This window comes from Ostrinia furnacalis, unplaced genomic scaffold (assembly GCF_004193835.3).
Source record: "Ostrinia furnacalis isolate ACB-3 unplaced genomic scaffold, ASM419383v2 OfSCF6287, whole genome shotgun sequence".
NCBI classification, from domain to species: Eukaryota; Metazoa; Arthropoda; class Insecta; order Lepidoptera; family Crambidae; genus Ostrinia; species Ostrinia furnacalis.
The window spans coordinates 365,700-382,075 of record NW_021136526.1 but is presented as its reverse complement, the minus strand read 5'-3'; positions in this window follow the sequence as shown (position 1 = coordinate 382,075).

The following is a 16,376-nucleotide window of genomic DNA, read 5'->3' as shown; positions in this document are numbered from 1 at the left end:
AATAATATAGTGTTTATGTACATAGTAAAACATTAGAGCATGCTCTACTAAGGCTTGGTTGTAACTTGCACCCTTTTACTTTAGCTGTACCAAATGTCAAAAATCCAGCATTACTGGATCCCGCAAAACTGGATTACTGGACTGTCGTGTGACACACGAATGTGTCAAATTCCAAATTCGGCATATGCTGAGTGGAGTCCCATTGCGATGGGCATCGCTGTTGCAACAGGGTGGCACTGCTCAGTTCACTATTTATTTCCTTGTAATATTTATGTGCTATTTCTGTCTTTTTGCCGTATACTTTCTGTGTTTTCTAAGTGATGTTCATCGTAATAAATATTTCTTTCTTTCTTTCTTTCTTTCAAATTCAAATGCCTTAGTTTTTTGCGGGACTCTGCAAATGGAATATTCATGTGAATGTTAATATTAAAACGCGTCTAAACCGTATCCTGCACAAAACTAGTTCCTGCAAAAAATTGAAAGTCTCAGTAAAAAAAGAGTCATATGATGTATTATGAAGCGGAGAAAAGCAGCACGGTGCACGGTCGTTAGAGTCAAATTAGCAGAGAATGTGACATCTGTCAGTCAGAAATAGGGCCTGACTAGGGCACATTAAGCATAAAACCCATATCAAGCATTTGATTGATTGAATTCCATTAATCATGGTTTGATCACAGGACGGAAATATCATGCTTAAGTTTGAATTTAGTTTTGAGTATTTTGTTATACCTACTCAGGCCAGTTTTTGATCAAATAACTGATTTTTCAATTTGTTACAAATAGTAAAATTTTAACATACTATATAGTCATTTTAACTACGAATCAAAACTGATCACGTTACCTAGAAGGCTCCATTGATAGAGGCATTAGATTGCTTTTAAATAATTAACAACACCCTACTAGATTCCTAAAACAAGTCGTGTAATCGTAATATTTTTGAGAACGAGCATTAATTTCCGTGGTCTATTTTCATTTCACAAACTTTTGTGAACTCTGCCCATAATCTAGTTGCCCAACTTATTTGCAAAATTTGAAATCCTCTTTATAACAATTCGCTCTTCAAACGATATTGTATTATCTTCATCTTATCAAGCTCCATCTAACGTTAACTGAACAAAACTCGTTACAAAATTTAATTCAATATCCCTTACAAAGTTACAGGCAGGCCGCCATCTTTCAAAGGGCCGGAAATAAATGATGTGTAATGTTTAACTTGATTACTAATACCAAAGGGTTAGGGGAATTGACCGACCCATTGGATTGGTACGGCATTACGTAATATTTCGGGTGACCAGATTGATTTTTAATATTATGTTGTGTTCATCAAAGTAAATGATTTTTGTCATCTATGAACGACCGCGACATGTTAGGTAGACATGAGTCACGAGTGTTTCGTCAAAAATTCGGAGGCTGATAATAAATTATAGTCATAGATCATCCTTGATTTTCAGCAGAGCTTTCCCATTTTTCCATTTTTATCACACTGTATAATGATTTGTTTAGCATAAAAAGCATTATGGAAGAAAAAGATGCCAAGACACCAGACTTAGTCAAGTCTCCCGAGACTTAGTTATTTAGCTTCCTTAAAATGTGTAAAAATTACGAGAAATTTCAAATTTAAAAGAGCTCGGTTCCTTCGCGTAAAATTTACATTACATTTTATAAGCTCTATATCTATAACGTATAAAGTGCTTTGGGATATGAAAATATGAGTGTATTTTATACAGCTTTATACGTCCGACCTCGAAGGGGTGATAAAATGGAGATTACTATATGGCGTATTATTATTATCAATAGTCTTTTATACAACAATGATTAAATTCGATTACCGAATACAAAGCTTGGTATAAAAGTTTGTTTCGTCTAATAAAATAACTGTAAGAACTGGACATCATGCTGATAATAAAGTTGGAGTTATTGGATGATATGTAACGTAATATAACAAAATTACTAACTTCAAAATAAGTAATTAAAATATATGAGTTTAGCCATGGACTTGATGAAACTGAAACTGAAATGATGATGACGAAATTATATGAAATTACTTGTGATTTTTCATCTTCTGGCGTCACAGTTTTCAGTGCAAACAAGGTAGTTTTCCACAATGAAAATGCCGCAATCATCATCATGAAAATAAGTCTGGTATTGTGAAAACCGAAGCCATTTTATTTGCAAAACTTATCTTGCCACTGCGGAGCCCACACGGGCGATATGTTGACGCTGTGCGGCTCTGATTGGTATCAGATAATGAATTTGCCGGAACTGCAAAATGTCCAGTTGCCGGCTTGTTAGTATCGGAAACTTTGTAAATGACAAGCGTTTTTCAGCACAGTTGAAAGTAAAATGTAGTTGCGCTTAGTCAATATTTTTGCAGCCATTATAAAATTGCAATATTACCGAATTATCTCTATACGCATTTGGAGGTAGGTATGCATTTACGAGTAAAAAAACAGAGGGTCTTGAGTCTATAGCGGAGCCCAATTATATGATAAATGGTAATTATGCTTAGGTTTCTGCATTATTGTTAATTGTAACAATCAGTTTCTAATTCTTGACAATCATTGTTAGGACCCAAACGACTCACCCAACTACTTAACGTAGAATTATGAATTTCTTCAATAAAAATATTCTATTTAATTCGTATGTTTTGTTTAATAAGTTTCATCTTTCGGAAAATATTATTATTGCATAAACAACCAACATTCCGAAAGTTTAGTATTGGATTGACCAAGTTGCATTGAGTATTTGCAAGTTTTAAACAACTTGAATTTGTATTGTACCGTAACGGTACAATAAGGTGGGAATGTAAGTACTTTGTGAGGTTTTCAAGTAATTTTAAACTTTTCATTGCACCATTTTATATGCATGTTTACACTCATAATATTACCATATTGCCGCGGATTGTTTAAACAAGTTCGCGTGTGGGACAACATTATGTCGCTTGACATATAATTTATTCATTTCAACGTGTATGAAAGTAATTGCAGCAATAATTGTAGCGACACAATATGTCATTGTATGTTTGATTTCATATTACCGCTTCTGTAGCAAAGGAAAAGTGATGAGAAAAAAGATAATCGATATTTTTTTATCCACCAAGAGAAAGCTCTCGGCCTGTATCTCACCTGATGGTAAGTGATGATCAGGCCGAAGGTGGAAGAGAGCTTCACCCGGAATCCTCAACCACGGATGAACTGGCTATCTTACCTCTAACTGCCGGAACACAACAATGCTGTTAACATTGTTGTTATGGCGACAGACTTAGGTAAGATGGTGGTAGCTAGCCAGGCGGACTTAGAACAAGCCCTACCACCAACCAAACTGAACAGAAAAATCTGCCCCCACTGGGAATCGAACCCGGGACCTCTGCGTCTGAAGCAGGTGGTATTACCACTAGACCACAGAGGCGGTTTAAATTATCGAGATTATTCGCATCGTTCCTACGGCTGCAACTCCTGTGTAGCCAGGATTTACTTACAGCTTAACTGCCAATAGAACCTAAACAGTAAAGGCGAAGTTTGTCCCGGGAAAAGAAATTGAACCCGCAACGAAATTAAAATCAGAGTTTAACTGTTATCGGACCTGCAACTAAGTTAATCAGAAGAACATAGAAGGAGTTCGAAGTTAAGGATCGACTTTGTATACAATTGATACTAAGTAGATAATCTAATCATGGATATAGAACATATAAAACATGAACTTTATATTCCGAACTTGAGCAATGCTGAGAAAGTTTCATGTAAGTTTCCATCCTCTTTTCAAAATTTTTCATTCCTTCTAATAAACTAATAAATTATATTTTCTTTGATTAAATCTATACTAATATTATAAATGCGAAAGTAACTCTGTCTGTCTGTCTGTCTGTCTCGCTTTCACGCCTAAACCACTGAACCGATTTTGATGAAATTTGGCAGGGAGATAGTTTGAGTTCCGAGAAAGGACATAGGATAGTTTTTATCCTGGTTTTTGAAACAGGGACGCGCGCGATAAAGTTTTTCTGTGACAGACAAAATTACACGCGGGCGAAGTCGCGGGCGGAAAGCTAGTTTTGTATAAATAAAGCACTGCCTATCAGACTAAGTCCAATAACCATCTTATAAGTGAAAAGGTTTTGAGTGTTAACAGTTTGAAATTTTGTGTTCAAATTTAAGAGAATTTTTATCGATAAAAAATATAAAAAGCTCGCATCACTAGTCTTCCGGCGCTGGCCTACTTCAGTACAGTGTAAAATCACGCGATAATTGTATTAATCACAGAATTGTCACGTATTGTTACATTTATTACTTTTAAATACTTTTCCAACGTGGAGCCTTTTAGATATTTTCCAAAAGGTTTATGAACTTGAAAACATGCTAGCTTCCTTCTACAGGGAAAAAAGTATTAATATAATATAAATGATTTTGACTGAAGTTTGGAAACGTCTAATGATAGTTCTTTACTTATTTCCTATTACGTGTTCTTTTTAGGAATCTTATATTATTTAGGAATAACTTTGTTAGTAAACCGATTTCGTAAATAGGTATTATTATGATATTATTTTACCATTACCAATTTATCCAGTTGTTTTTCTTTTTCTTTTCGTTAAATGGGTAAGCTTTTCATTAACGTGACTGTACATTATCCTTAATAGGCTTTCCTTTGTCCTTACAGCCTTTTTATATGTTAAGAGTATACATAAGACTTGACTTTGACTTTGACTTACAAGTCATAAATATCGTCTAATTATTCAAAGAATCTAGCCTAAAATAGCAAAGCTTGTAATAACGATGAATAAACAAAACACACTCGAGTAAATAGAAACAAATGAGTATTTCCGTAACGATATACAATCTCGAAATGTTTGTCAAATGAAAAGTCAACAGTGACAGGCTCGCAATCGGTGTGTGACAGACGACTGTCGACGGGCGATATAAACAGCCCTATGCGTTAGGGATGTTGAGGAAAGAAGCGTCGAATGGCAGTGTGTCGTCATGTCATTTATGTCAATTGATGCCATTGAATTTTAGCCTTCTTGATGATTTCGTGAAGGGTAATTGAAAGGAAAGCATGGTTAATCTGTTCTAACGCTTTTAATTTTAATAATTAGGCTGGATTGTACTATTTTACTTTGACTGTAACAAACGTAAAAATCTATCAAACTCCATACAAAAATCACCGGTTATCGTTACAGTTACGGTCAAAGTTTGCTGGTGCAACTCAGCCCTAATGTACTTTACTATACAAAATGTAGGGTTATTTTGTGTACTAAAGCTTAGTAAGGTGATAGATTTGTAAAATCATCAAAACACTTTATGTATTGAGTGTTGTGTATGTATGTGAAGAGGGTTGTCGTGCGAACAACTCGCTTTGGACCCGATGGTGTCTTAAAACCTGCTTATGGGAATATTTTTCTTCACGGAATCCATGAAAAAACAATTTAACCACCATATTTTATTGCTCGGGTTAGGTATATCAATTTTCATTTGACATTAGCACAAATACACCCCATAAGCCGGCTCTACACGCTCACACCAACGTTGGTCCCAAAAGTAAATTAGCTTGTCCCAACGTTGGAGCCAATCCTAATTTCTAGATGTTGCGCGAGTGGCGTTTGGAACAACGTGGGGCCAATGTTTGGAGCCAGCTTTAAATAGGTTTGATTCAAATAGAAAGCCCGATACGTTATAGACCAAGAGCTGGTGAACGACAGACCTACGTCATTTTATAAAAGCTGAAAGTTTGTCAGCGTATGCTCCCAATATAAGATAGAATGTTGGTGAATCATGAAGTTTGGGTCATCGTGGCTTTGGCAGCTATCCTAAAAAAACTGTCTGGCAAGAAGTTGGAACTGTCAAAATTGTCTGGCTCATGAGGAAACTCTGATTTAATATTATATTTTAAAAAAATCTTTTATGGTATAACGTAAGCCTATCTTTTACAGTGGCTTTTTCTGTATATTGAATAGACTGTAATTCTACTTACGGACTCCTTGCCAGACAGTTTTTTTAGGATAGCTACCAAAGCCATGATGACCCAAACTTCATGATTCACCAACATTCTATCCTATATTGGGAGCATACGCTGTCAAACTTTCAGCTTTAATAAAATGACGTAGGTCTGGCGTTCACCAGCTCTTAGTCTATAAGGGATGTTGAGGAAGGAAGCGTGGCAGTCGTTTATTTTGTAATGGCGGCGGCCCGATGCGATATCCTTTCGATTCGGCCCACAATGTGTTTTACTTTGTGTGGGATGGTATTTATACTCAAAAGGATTTTCAGATTGTTGATACATAGTGGGAGGGTGGCCTACACTAAGTTGGTAATTATCAAGTTAATGATAACATTACAGAATGGTTTTAGAGGTTATGATACAAGCAAATTATTTAACACCTTTGCTGCGGCAGTAACTTTCTAATACTTTCCATTCCTTCGGTACAAGGTCAGTAAACCTGGTATTAAAACTTACATTGTGGCGGCACAAGGCTTAAAGACCTTGTAATAATAATTGGCTTCATGTTAATAGATATTGTGTTTTTTTTCTTTGAATATTAATAATAATGCATTTATTGACATACACCTGAAGGCGTTCGTGAATAACTTGTTTAGTATAAAAATTATAGCTATATTCAAAATACAAGGCTTATGCACCCTGTGCCGCACTGAAGTAGGGAAGTCTGGTGGGTATTCTAGGGATGTGAAATACAAATATCGATAGTTAAAATTAAGTTTTAATAAAAATTTAAAAAAAGTAACAAACAAAGATGTTTTAATAATTTAGTCTAAATATTTTACAAATAAGACATACGTGCATAAATACTTAAATAAGCTATATTTAAAGAAAACATAATTTATTTAATAACATTTAGTTACAACTTGAAATGTTTGTCACGAAAAACATTATTTAAATTAGCAATCGTGTAGCAAATTAAATTATAATCAATTTGCAGTTTTGATTTTGTTTGTTTCTCTTGACGCCATGTCGACATGTGCGTTTCTTACGAATGCGAGGCAACACTGGCTGCACGAAGCTAGCGTGGGGTGCGGTACCAGGTGCGCAGGGTACAAGGTGCTTCGACCTGGTTTCGCATTGTGAAGACATTTTATTACTTCCGTGCGGTACCAGGTCTAAAAACCTGGTATTAAGGTAGGTACATCATTGGATTCTATTTTAAGAATACATCATAGATATATATTCATCACTTTCCTACACCGGACCCAATTGAAGTTATGCCTTTCGCACGACAAGGAAGACTATAATTTTCTTAGCCGCACGGTAAGCGAGACGTACACAAGGTCTATAGACCTGGTTTCGCACTCAACGTGTTAAAACAACAAACAATTACTTTGTGGGCTATGGTCAACCACACATCAAAGCTAATTATACATATTATTAGCATCAAATTTAAACGCACATTTATCCAAAAAGAAATTATAGCCTTTTAAGACAACACTCTAATTCTATTACACATTGCATTGTAATTTGTATTTTATTCGTATTTTTATAATTTTCAATAATCGTTTCACAATACGTATTGCTTAATTAAGCCTTTGTCCTACTTGTAGTGTTGTACCTAAAACCACGATAAAAACAGATCGATAAAAAGCAGGTTACCAAAACAAAGCCCCGCACTACGATCCAGGGCGTGTCATCTCCCCCAGTTTACTTAACCTAAGTACGCTTGTGCAAACTTGTTTATTCCGACTTCTAGATAGTTTGATGTTGGTCTGTAAGCCAAGTAGGTGGCTCTAATTAATTCGTGTAGATCTCTTAGGCTAAGAACTCACGTCGCGATTTTCACCCGCGCCCGCGGCGGTTGTGGAATTGCGGTTTTATTTCAAAACTCATGGGAGCGGTTATTTACGCGGTTATTCTAAGAACTCACGGCGCGATTTATAAATCGCGCCATCGTTCGCCATCGCCATCAATTCGCCATCAAGTGCTTTCTTGTTGTGGAAAAAAATACTTAGATAGCATAATATGAAGATAAAAAGAAATAATTAAATAATAAGTGCAAGAAAAAATCCTTTATCAATGTTAAATTGGCGAGAGTTGCGTTGCGTGTCATGCATGATTATAATGCGATGAAATGAAATAAATTATAACATTTCTGCGCATATAAAATGTTAGTATTTGTCTTGCCATAAACCATACATTTTTGTGTAAAACAATGCATCTGTGCACATTTTGAGCGAACTAAAGCCGGATACTAGGGCACTATTTAAGTTGTGAGCCTCGACAACATAACGTGTTGTTAGACGACATCTGATACTTTTAATGAAAAGTTTGACATTTTTTACTACTACCTTATTCAAAACTTTTTATCATTTGAGCACGTTTTGTATTATTAAGAGCGTTTACGCCGTATGGCGCAAAAACAGTACTTTTTCAACTCGTTACAATCATCAAGTATGGGTATCAGAAATATTCAATTAAATCTGTTTAAAAGCTACCTCACTGGAAGAAAACAGTGTGTTCGTATTGGAGACTTCACCAGTGACGAGGAAACAGTGAGTTTTGGCATCCCTCAAGGGAGTATATTGGGCCCTACCTTGTTTCTAATTTACATAAACGACTTGTGTTCGATGAAGTTAACTAATGGTAACATCCTATCTTTTGCGGACGACACATCACTGATTTTCAAGGGTGATACTTGGAGGGATACTTTTATTGCAGCGCAATCGGGTCTAAATGAAGTTCTTAAATGGCTAAAAGGCAATTTACTGACAATTAATACAGACAAAACTAAATATATAACATTCGGCATCCGCAAAGCGGCTCTTCCAGTGGATAAAAATCTGGCTCTTACAGCACATACTTGTATTGACACCTCTACATGTAACTGTAATAATCTTAAAAGTGCTACGAATATCAAATACTTAGGTGTTATCATTGACCAACATCTTAATTTTCGCTGCCACCTGGAACAGCTTTCTTCGAAAGCATACAAACTCACATATGTTTTTAAAATACTCCGCCACTTCGCCGATTTTGAGATAATTCGTTCAGTATATTATGCTCTATGTCAATCAGTGTTTGTTTATTGTATCTCTAGCTGGGGTGGCGCAGCCAAAACGGACCTAAAATCCCTAGAAGTTGCCCAAAGAGCCATTCTTAAAGTAGCGACCTTCAAACACTACCTTCATCCAACAAATGACCTATATAGGGAGTGGAGTGTACTCTCAATCCGACAGCTATTCATACTCCAAATAATATTAAAACAACACTCAAAAACATCTTATGACCCCAGGACACAACTAATTAGACGTAAAGATATTGTATGTACTCGAATACTCAAAATATGAAATAAACAGGTCCAACGCTACAAAATTCTTGCTTGGAGTCTAAACACTTCTTTTGGTACCCATATATTAAAATTAAATGCGTGAACAGCGATTTATGCAGCCAAAAGCAACTGTCGGTGCGGTCAAAAACCATGCTTTGGAGGTGCCTCAAGCTGAGTGGAAAAAATGCTATGAAAAGTGTTTCGGACACATTGAAAAGTACATAAATCATGAAAGACAATACCAATAAACGCAATCAATACCATTTTAATAATAAACTACTTTGTTTTCATAGTTAGGCTCACAACTTAAATAGTGTCCCACGTAAAATCAGGTCTTAATCATATAACTCACTGTCCGGGGCGGCTGCCAACAAATAAAATGTAGAATGTTTCATGGAAGAACCGTGTGGGGCTTTACCGACCCGCAATCCCCACATTTTTCTAAGGAAGCCTTTAAAAGAGCACTAAACTGTGTATACCCTTTCTCGATTGCGAAGATTTCACCCGAAAACAAAGTATAGGCACTTGGGAGATTCACAAGCTATTTTCTGACGTACTCCTTTGTATTAAGGTTACAAATGTTCCGAAAATCCCGACTAAGTTTATAGCTGAAATGCTATTTTGTTTGTACAGAAAGTTATAGGCGATTTGAGGTATCACTAGCAACAGCTGATAAGCTCACTTCAAAGATATATTTCTGTTTACTGGAAATATATGGCCGTATAATCCATTTTGTGACTCCCTGGAAGATTACATCGGGTTTTATCGAACTATAACTTTATTTAGGACTAGTAATATCTAAACTATCTATAGTTTTATGTAGGTACTATACATCATACTACATAAAATGTGCTGTCAGGAATCAAGATTTTATCCTAGGCCCTGGGACAACGGGTGTCTATGGGCGACGGTAATCACTTACCATCAGGTGATCCGTCTGCTCGTTTGCCTCCTGTCACATACATATAAAAATAGTTTGCCCCTTCGAAAAGATGCTCTCATTAATTGAAAACATCCAAATTAGAATGGCTGTTAGATTAGATTTGACAGTCACATAAGGTAATGAATACATAGCTCTTCAAAATTAATTCCACGCATGTAAAATTGCGAGCATTTCAAGACAGAATTAAAACGAGTTATTTCTCTATATCAAAGTCAAAATTATTTCCAAGTTTGTACCCTACAATAAATAATGTTAGAGAATTTTATCAAAGAAGAGCTTGGTACCACAGCGTACATCAAACATAGCAGGCACTTAATACGAGTAATATCACAACACACTGCATCCATGTTACAAACAACCTACACTGTGTAGGCTGTCCCCATTAAACTACACGGTGGTTTAAAGGTACCAGTACACATGATCATTACTAGCACGATGCTACTATTGAGCAATTACTACTTAATCATTTATGATGAGCGTGCTAGAATCGATCAGTCACCAGTTTAGAAAATGCGTGTCTTATGTGTGTTTAATAAAAAGTAGATTCAAGATAAATTATGTAATTTCTCTAATTGAATGACCGACCGTTGCACAGCGTACTATGGAGAGGGCTATGCTCGGTGTTTCTTTACGAGATCGAATCAGAAATGAGGAGATCCGTAAACGAACTAAAGTCGCTGACATAGCCCGACGGATTAGCAATCTGAAGTGGCAGTGGGCAGGGCAAATAGTACGCAGAACTGATGGCCGATGGAGCAGCAAGGTTCTGGAATGGAGGCCGCGTACCGGAAAACGCAGCGTGGGACGTCCACCCACAAGATGGACCGACGACTTGATAAAGATAAAGGAAGGTGCTGGATTCAGGCCGCTACCAACCGTGCGATGTGGAAGTCATTGAGAGAGGCTTAGATGTTCAGCAGTGGACGTCCTGTGGCTGAAATGATGATGATGATGAATGACCGACAGTGTCAAAAGTCAATTTTACAAGAGAGATCACCACACACTTTTTCACGCAAGCGACACACACGACGCCACCTAGGACGAAAGCCATGGGAGAAGCTGTTTTTAAATTACGTTACATACCTAATTAAAAAAAAAATTAAGTACCGTGATGTGAGCTGGAGTGGGTCTGTTTTCTTCTCATTACATTATGTCCGAAAAAAGTGAGTGATAGCAAAGGAGAAACATAATAAAGTAACAAATATGTTGTGTGTAATCTTCAAAGTTGTAGCCAAAGCAATTTCGTTTGAAGATAAGACGAAACAAAACAAATGAGTTGGATACAAAAAGATGAAAAGTCGAGGACGATGAGTTTTCTAATGGATTTGGTTAACAATTCCAAAAAATAAGTACCTACTAGATTTATTTATAAAAAAATGAATAACTTTTTCATTTGTGTACGAGCAAGATACAATATCAAGTTTCACTTTCGGCTAGTCTGTTTACCAAGCCTTGTACTGTTCAAATATTAATATCATCTGATAGTTTTCTTGAAAACGCTATACCTATACATAACTATAGGTACGGGTATACATTCGTCTGTCTTAGTCAGCAAAACCAGGCCTGGCTCACTCCGCGCGGTACATCCGATAATTACCTACAGCGAAGCGCCCCGCCGGCGGGTATTATATCAGTCGAGTGTCACGCGCGCGCCCGTCAGGACGCTGGCGTACGTTGTAGTACCTAATTCTATGATCGAAGTATTATTTAAAAATGGACATAAAGAGAAAGAAATATTGTGCGGCGTTCGGGTGTTTGGGCGTTGAAATCTACCGGATTTATCTTTTTTTTCGCTTCCCAAAGATGCTGAAAGGTATGTTGGCCATGTAGGTAATCAATAATTCTTAGGATAGTAATAGGAACCTAACCTACCATGACTACTGCTCAGAATGCGTTCGTTCGTTTCAGCCAAATGACGTCCACTGCTGGACAAAGGCCTCTCCCAAGGGTTTCCATAATTAATGCGTACTTACATAGGTACATACGTGTCATGAGGTACGTACCTCATGACATTATAAGTAGATTAATTATTTTTTTCACTAGACAGCAACCCTAACAGCGTAAGAAAAGTTCAGAGGCACGCGATAGAAAGAGACAAAACTTGTAGGTGAATAAAATTGTAGGTACGTAGTGCTGTGCGAGCTGAATTCCACTGTATCGCGTCGCAGCAAGACTCGCATTTATTTAAATCGTCTTGCGGAGTAATCCTATTACTTATTCTGTGGCAAAACTTCAGCCAATGTTGATTATAAGTCCACACCTTACCCACATTTTTCCAATTTTATCGCCACTCGGCTGCAATCGAGGGCAGTTAGAACTTTAAACTATGAGCTCTTCAAGTGACTAGTTCGTTGAAAAATACTCGAAGATAGTGGTTCAAAAGTAAAGGAGCAATTTTCGATATGTAATTGGTCGAATAAATGTCGCTACGGTCCCGCAATAAAAATGACCTATTTCCTCAATCTATTTTAAGATTTTGACCTTCAATTGTCGTTTATTACCCACACTTGAGTATAAAGGCTGAACACGTGTTAAGTTATTATAAGTGACTAAACTTTAACTTAATTTTATGTGATCAAATTCCATGTAAACACGAATTGCAAGTTAAAATTTATTTTTTTGCTAAATTTTAACTAGTAGCAAGTTAAATTAATTAAAAGTAAGTTAAAATTTAGTTACCTACTTACTTAATACGTGTAAGCCTTTAGAAAACGATTTTGTAATTTTAAACATTACCAACACCTAAAAATCTAAGACGCGTCACCGTTATAGCTGAAAAAAAAAAATAGTGGAACTGTCATTCATAATTCTGACAAAATATTCGTACCCGCAAATTCTCCAGTGCAAATAGTTACTGACAGCAAGTGGCGCGACTCCACGCTCGAATCCATTCCAAGTCCAGCCGCTGCAATGGCTTGAAGGCAATTGGATTGGGTACGAATTCGATTTTTATCTACGTGAGACTGCATTCGCGATGAACCCGGGAGCTTTAGATCAATGAGTGGACGTTGAAAAGTGTTTCCGAGATTCTAAACTGTTTACCTTTTTAAAAGCTAGGTCGGAGAGGCGAACTCTTTCAATATTGAGAGGTAAAAGAATAGGAGAATAGTAAAGGATTAATTTATTGAAAACTATAACATAGTAACTATTATAGAACAATAATAAACACAATTATTACAGTATATTATAATGAAACATATTATAATTAACAGCAGGTGAATCAATCTGGTTCAAAGTACTTATACTTATAACACTTTGGACATATTTCAGATTAAGGTTAGTCTAATCGTAAAAGTGCTTTTTTAAAGCCTAATTGTAGAAATAATTAGTTTTAATGAGTTTTTTAATACAGCTAATGAAGTTTGCCAATAGCTCTCACTGAACGCCAGTCAAGATTATTTGATAGGCGGACTTTTGAGTAACTTTTTAATTTGACACTTATTTATGTAACTGTATTATCCGTCTACAAGTCACAAAAGCAAGCTCAGCTTATTTTAAGTCTAGATGATTGGTGTGATCGTCGGAACAATTTATTCCATTTCTTTTCTGGGTCTCCTTTAACCTCGCGACTATATTTTAAGCTCAGTGTTCAACGAAAAATAAAAATACGACTTTATTACAAGAGCGCAAAGTGGTGCTTCGTCTTGAAAGTAGAAAAATGTGTTTTTGAAATCATGAAAATGAAATGAAAATTTTAAGCTAGCAAGCTAGAAAGTTTAGAGACAGTGAGCAAAAGTGAATTATTTTTCGTTGCTCTTGCCCAGCCCATTCTCGTTACGAGGAGTCTGCTTTTCCGATTATGCAAGTCTGAGCAAAAGGAATTTATGTAAAATAGGTATTGATGATACGATAGGCTAGTTTCTTAAAAAAAAAATTAGTCCATCAATGACATTATCAAAAAATATTGGATACATATTTTATATTTTTATTTGTCAATCAAATAAATAATTACGACGTTATGTTGCGTTGTAGTTTGGTGTGACGTGACAAAGTGCTACACTTTTAAACTTTCAAGCACGACTTTATGTCACGGGCTTCTCACTTGGAACTTTGGCACGCTTTATCTCTTTAAATTTTCATTACTTTGAAAAAGTGTCAACGTGTCGAGTATTTTTTGATAAGTTAACCGACGGACTAATTCAAACTCTTGCATTTTTACCCAGAAGAGATCCCTATTAGTACCCAGTTTGAATTAACTGTACCCACACGAGCAACTTTTATTATTATTGGTTTTTGGGCCTTCATTTGCGCCAGCTCGACCAGGTTTGATCTATTGTGGCAGCCCTTGTGTTTAGAGTTCACTGCTTAGTCCCGTTGAGTCTATAAATTTCCAGATTCTTTGGAGCGTGATATCTGCACTACACGAGCAACTAACATCGTAACTAACAAATTCGCAGAATTGAACTTCACCGATGTTCCCAATTTTCGCATAACTCCCCAAAGCAACAAATTCGCTCGACTGTAAATAAACTAAGCCGGCACTTTCAACCGAACGGAATAAATTATAGCAACATGTTTACTGGCACCAGCCGATTTGACTGGCAAATACGACTGCAGAAGGCAAAACGTTGCGAATCGCTGCCGGAGTGCGGTCGTAATATTTTGAAGTAGTGCTGTTCAGCAAAATCATCGACTCGAGGTCATCCATTATCGATAGACATAAAGGTGGACAAAATATAAAGGTTACGGGAAGGCGCTGGATGCAGGCCGCTACCTTCTTCTTCTTGTTCGTTTTGGTCTTGGCAGTGCGATCGTGGTCACATTGAGGCGTTGTTCACATCAGTTGTAGAGGCGCTAATACCTAGGTACTGGCCTATTTGAAAATCATTTACATATGTTCAGCAGTAGACGTCCTGTGGCTGAAATGATGATAATGATGTTATATAACTATAGACAAGCTGTTCAGAATAACATTATGACAGACTTCACAATACTCTGATGGCTAAGCTGACAATAACAATACGATACAATCAATGTAAAAGTTTATCCCTCCAAAAACATTCTGTAAAAAACTAGCCAAGTCTCGATGGAGCTGCTTGTTTATCTCTAAAAAGTAATGAAATCTAGACAAAGTCGTGCCAAGTCTATGGTTCCTTACTGCGATTTCTTTATTATTATAGTTAATGTTGTGTGACTTGGCCGTTGAAGGGTGACAAAACCAGGTGCTCCATGACACCATTGCACCAATCAGTCGCCTGAACCGCTACCCACTGACGATGGAAAATTGCCACTTGGAAAACGTTGATTCAACAATAACCAGTCAATTGTAGGTTCAGTAAAGCTGCGTATTTATAATGTATGATTATCTTAATAAAGATTGTTCAACGGCCAAGTCACACAACATTAACTATAATAATAAAGAAATCGCAGTAAGGAACCATAGACTTGGCACGACTTTGTCTAGATTTCATTACTTTTTAGAGATAAACAAGCAGCTCCATCGAGACTTGGCTAGTTTTTTACAGAATGTTTTTGGTGGGATTTCACTTCTTTTTGTGGAACGTGGCAAAATTATTTAACGTCGTCGTTTATCAACATTTTTTTACGATATTAAACACAAATAAACTCAACGACCTTTAAAATGGACAACGAATCAGATTGTTTTTAATTATAACATAACCTAAGCGAACCTTACAGTATAATAAACGAAATCAACGAAATGCAAATTACACAACATTCAACTTAATCGACGACTTTCTCTAGAAAGGAAAAAAATCTGGACACCGCTTGCTAGTGCTAGCGCCATCTAGCGGTGAGCGATACAGGCGAACACCACGGGGCCGGAGTAGTATTGATTATGAATGTGGTTACTCCAGATCTTCGATTTTCCTAGTTTTTATAGTTTTCCCTTTATGTGGCCATTAAACCCTAACTCTGTACCAAATTTCAGCCCTCTGAGTTAATGGGAAGTACTAGTTCTATTTTGATGATCATCAGTGAGTGAGTGTCGTAAATGCGAAACTTTGCTTTCGCTTAACTTCGGAACTAAATGACCTACAGACTTGAAATTTTGAATTTAAAGTATGTGATTATAGCTTACTAGATGACGAAAATTTCTGCGTTCTGGTCTTATCCAGAGGTTCTCAAATAGGGGCCTGAAAATGCGGCGAAATGGTTCCAGTAAAGGATGGTACGGCAGTGTTTGCTTCGCGCTCGACTTGGCGGGGGCAC